Source organism: Neofelis nebulosa, chromosome Y, assembly GCF_028018385.1.
Source record: "Neofelis nebulosa isolate mNeoNeb1 chromosome Y, mNeoNeb1.pri, whole genome shotgun sequence".
In the NCBI taxonomy this organism is placed as follows: Eukaryota; Metazoa; Chordata; class Mammalia; order Carnivora; family Felidae; genus Neofelis; species Neofelis nebulosa.
The window spans coordinates 939,382-944,839 of NC_080801.1; the positions used below are offsets into that span (position 1 = coordinate 939,382).

Here is a 5,458-nt window from a genome sequence, read left to right on the forward strand (position 1 = left end):
TATATATATATATATATATATATATATATATATATATGTGTGTGTGTGTGTGTGTGTGTGTGTGTGTGTGTGTGTGTGTGTGTGTGTGTATACACATATATATATCCACTATATAATATATATACCCACTAAATAATATAAATATTATATATATATAAATTATATATGCACTAAAAACACTCATTTTAAGAGCTCCGTGGCAATCCTTGGAACACCAAAAAACTATGAGTTCAAAATTGCTCAGATTTCTTTGTATCTAAATATGTTTCATGCATTTTTATTCAACAGTGTTCAGAACAATAGTAGTATTGCTTCCACACAGCAAATCATTATGTGTCAGCCACTGGTTTAAATTATACTGGGACAATTGTGTCCTCAAACTTGGACAAAACACACAGCACAACAGTGACAGTAAACAACAATGAAGCTTGCTCTTCACAATTATAACATTACTGGTTCTGTAAGGAAAATTAAGTTTCTGGGTGACAAGTAGAAGGGGGATAAAAATGACATCAGGAATTCAAAAGCTTATGTGAGGTGCCAGTCACCACATATAGGCACTCAAGCATAGCAAGGTCATAAACTCCCTCCTCCTTGTGCCATATGAGATATAAAGCTATGAGAATGAATCAAGACTATGGGATTTATTTCAAAAATCTGTACAACCTAACCACAGACTCATTTTAGAAGACAGTAAATGAATGCCTCACCAGAAATGCCACCGTGTCAAGTTCCTTTTCACGGTCTGCCCAAAAGGATATATAAAATACTTTCATTTTCCTATTAATATATGAATCAACTCTATTAGTTATTTCTTCACATTATATAAGTTGTAAAACAAAACTTCAGCAAGGTTTTGCTAAAGAACACTTGGCAAAAACAAAGACTTTTGTTTTTTTACATCCTATTTTTTAAACTAGAAATGGCAATATTTTTTAAGGGACCAGCTAAACAACATATTGAATTTAGGATGGACATTCAGATCCAAACCGAAATCAGATAGCCCAGATAACCGAAAGCATGAATGCAAGTTCAAGTGCAATAAAATAAGAAGGTATAGCAGGGAAAACTAAGATTCTCAGTTAAGTACAAATAACTGCATGGTGTCAATGGTTGTGTTTCAAAGTTGTGCTGAGCTAAGTTATCCTCCCAGCTACATCTAATTTCAAAACCCGCTGGAAAGCTACCTCGATAAGCTATATGTTGAAATTACATTCTAATATGGTCATTGGATTCATTTTTAATTATTATACAATTACATACAATAGGGAAGTTGTACAAATATGTATCTTTTCCTCAGGGGCTAATTAGCTAAAACAGTTAATTTGGGAAGGGTGGGGGAGAAAAACCTCTGTATTTCAAATACCATTGGCAATGGAAGCTAGTAACGAAAATTTATATAAGCTTCCTATGACACGAGTATAATTTAACCCTCTGCATCTTTTAAATAATTATTCACTTTTATTTACTCATGTGGCAGTATTTGTAACAACACATTATCACTGAGTAGTGAAAAAAAGAATATGAGGCTTACTGGAAACTGTATATTAGGAAGCTATGCCATTTGAACTCTACAAGCCCAAGAGTCAAAATCACAACTATCGGGGTGCCTGGGTGGCTCAGTCGGTTAATCGTCCGACTTTGGCTCAGGTCATGATCTCACGGTCCGTGGGTTCCAGCCCCACGTCGGGCTCTGTGCTGACAGTTCGGAGCCTGGAGCCTGCTTCAGATTCTGTGTCTCCCTCTCTCTCTGATCCTCCCCCATTCATGCTCTTTCTCTCTCTGTCTCAAAAATAAATAAACATTAATAGAAAATTTAAAAAAATCACAACTCTCATTATTGCCCTAAAAAGCTGCCAAGCAGAGAGAAACCATAATCTTGAAGATTTAATAGGTCATGTTTCAGCCTGGGATGGATGGTTCTATTGCAGAACACTTAAACTTGAAAGAATAGTGGTACAAACTCACACCTTGGCCCTTCCGATTTTATCGCAGTAAAATCTGGCTGCGGCGCCACTGACTAAAAACCATTAAGTCTCGCTGCCACCAATAACTGAGGTCACTTGGATAATCCAGAATTCCATGCTGGGCAACAGGATATAAACACGATCATGAAAGTGAAAAGTACTCTGTGTGTCTCTCCTGTTTGATCCCTCTGGTCTTTGATTGTCAAGCAAAAGACCAATACGTGCCAACCTAACTGTGCATGGACATAAGATAATAAAGGAAAGTCCTGGAGCAAAACTGTTAACCAACTGCCATGATATTTATAAGAGTGATGCTTGGTAATGTGGATATTTCCTGTTATCCAACAACAACGACAAAAACAAGTGAGGAAAATCTATTTTGCCCAAAGATAACCTCAACCAGTTATTTGGTGCCAAAAAAATGTACCACCGCTCTAGATCAGTAATACTTCAGAGAATTCCAACGGCTATTATGTATGCAGCTTTAGTCACCACACTTACCCCTACTCATTTATTCTATGTGATTTCCATTTTAAAATAAATTATCCTGGAAAGATTCCCAGATCAGTATGTGAGATTGGTACAAAGCCAAGTCATTTCCGAGTGGATTCCATTCATGTCCATAACCAGCACCAGTTTTTTATTTATTTATTTATTTATTTATTTATTTATTTATTTATTTATTTATTATTTATTTATTCATTCATTTATTTATTCATTTAGTTATTTATTTATTGAAAATCACTCATTGGTTTTTAATAGAAACCGTGTGGTTTCTCAATGCACTTTCAATTTTACCCACTTATAAAGAATTTCCCAAGTTAATTTTACTCAACAAAAGTTCCTGAGTGTCTACCATTTCCTTTAGGAGCTCAGTAAACATAAACATTACATTTCAATATAAAATCTTTAGAAACGTCTTAAGAATGTGTACACAGTTGAACTTTGAATCTTTTGGTTAGTAATCACCGAGCACATGACATTCAAAGCCATACAAATCCTTACATTATTAACAGTGATACGCTTGAATTTCTTAGAAATTCTTCGAAAATATCCTTGGTCAAAGCGTTGGAATCCAGTTAACTCGGAAAGGTGTGGGACTCAGAATACCCACTATTGCCATTGGTATTGAGAATACCAACTATTGCAACAACTTTCCACACATATTCGATCTTTCGTCCAGAAAGAGTGGCAGTCAAAAAAGGAGACAAAGAAAGAAAATGAGGCGGGAGGAGCCAGAGGTGGGTGAACAGCAAGGAAATTCTAGCTTTATTACACAAGCATGGAACCAACTTCCTTTGGAGTGGGTGGGGGTGGAATAGCTTCTTCTGAAGACTTCAGACCAATGAGAGAACAAGAGAGAACATGGATCTGCCCCTACACTCCTGGAGACATCTCCATCTGGGGTTAGGAAGAAAGGGGACCTCCCTTGCGTTCCAGGGGTCTCCTCCCTCCGCAGACCTGGTGCTGGGAGGCAGCAGAGGGCACAGCTGCCCCGGAGTCCCAGAAGGTGGCGCCGCATCCCGGGGGCGCTGGCCGGGACCGTCTGGTGCTTCTTCTCCTGTAAAGTGCACTAGGAGACGCGGTCCCGGCTGTCCCTAGTTCATCCCTCCAGGCACAACCCGTCCCAGGGCTGAGAAGTCGCGCGGCGGTGGCCCGCATCTCCCGCCCAGGCACTGGGAAGAGGCGGAGTCTCACCACGGGTTCCAGGTTCACTCCCAGGACTTGGCGCGCCTGACGTAGTGCTTCTGGCAGGCTGCTCTCGACCCACACGTCGCCTACTACGCGGATGGTGGGGAAGGTGGTCAACGTCGGGGTGGCCGCCCTTCCACTCTCCTCCAGGGTGCGGCCCCTGGAGCACGGCCCGGGTGCCGCGTGCTTATGGGGGCTGCTGTCCTCCCGGGACGGTGGCGGCGGGGGCGGCACCTTCCTCTGGCCGACCGCCACCGTCCGGGCTCCGTGGCGCCTCCGCCTGGCAGCTGGCGGGCGCGTCTGGAGGCGGGCCTCGGGGGCTGCTGCCTCCGCATGGCCCCTCCTGCAGCGCTAAAGGCTCCTCCCACGGCGGCTGGGGCCAAGGCCGCCCTGGGCCAGCGCCTCCGCCTCTTCATGCTGCTCAGGATGTGAGGCCGCTAGGGGCCGCTGCGCTTGCCAGGTCTCGCGGCCGCCCCAGGACCCTAATGAATTTCCTACCATGAAGCCAAATCAGGAGGCAGGCTGTGAGAGTTACACCGCAGTTGCTAGGAGACCAGGCGCTTTGTGAGGTCACAATGTCTGCATATCTTATCACGGTGGGCTGCCCAAAGCTGCCTTAGGTTTGGCTGTGTTTAAGATTATGCCCTTGAGAAAGACCTGCACGCAATCTTACCTGAGAAGGCCCATAATTCTTCACGAGTTCAAGAGGGTTGTCCTAGAGGTGAATGCACGGGTGCTTCAGCCTCCATTAATCCCATCTAACATGAAATGACACTTAGCGGTGGAGAGTACACACAACTTGCAATCAAACATGACTCTAAGAGGGTTTTAGCTAATTAAGTGCCTTGTCATGCAACACACTGAAAGCCAAATTGAAATAACTACTCTACCCTTTCAAAGAACACCGATATACTGTGCCTTGCTTAGGGTTCTATACGTGTGTTGCTACATCTCACAGTTCACGAAGCTGTTCTTCACAGCAGCAGCAAACAGTTGGCCTAGTTAGTATCCATGCGCACTTTCATGCAGCTTAGGGAAGACTGAGTCGTTGTGTGCTTAAGAGCAAAGCGTCAACGAATTCTGTGTGAGTGGCCAGTAGGGCATTCAGTGCCACTAAAACCTATTCACTACCTACCAATTCATGGTATTTCAGGTAAGTCATTCACAAGGTAGTAAGAGACCGTATGGGATTCCAAGGGTAGAAAACGTGTTACACCGTCCGTGTAAGTGCTTTTGAAAGCAACCAGCATAGTCCATCCATCATCACCACATACACAATTCATTCACAAAATACTACAAGGACCACCTACCATGATCAATTGAAATCCACTTCCGCATGAAAGGATGACTCCAAACTATGTGAATCACTAAAAGTGGTAAGTCATGGTAACAAGCAGAAGAGAAACTTGCCAAGGTTAACGTGATACATGTGACAGGTCTCTGTCTTTATTTAACTCCTTTTCTTAAACACACAAACAAAACTTTTATCTACGCAGCTTAAGCTACTACTACCTCATGCTCATAAAGTGCTGAAAATGGAAAGCTATCCTCATATTCAGTAAGAGCAACCCCTGGATTTCCTTTTTCATTAAATGTAATTTATTTTCCAATTGGTTTCCACGCAACACCCAGTGTTCATCCCAACAGGGGCCCTCCTCAATGCCCGTCACCCACTTTCCCCTCTCCCCAATACCACGTCAACCCTCAGTCTGTTATCAGTATTGAAGAGTCTCTTACGGTTTGCCTCCCTCCCTCTCTATAACTTTTTCCCCCCATCACCTCGCCCATGGTCTTCTGCT

General features: G+C 43.0%; 1 pseudogene; it reads right to left on the bottom strand.

The window, feature by feature from the left end:
* Nucleotides 1-3,374: 3,374 nt before the first annotated feature.
* LOC131503513 (uncharacterized) lies at nt 3,375-4,202 on the bottom strand (annotated as a pseudogene).
* Nucleotides 4,203-5,458: the final 1,256 nt, after the last annotated feature.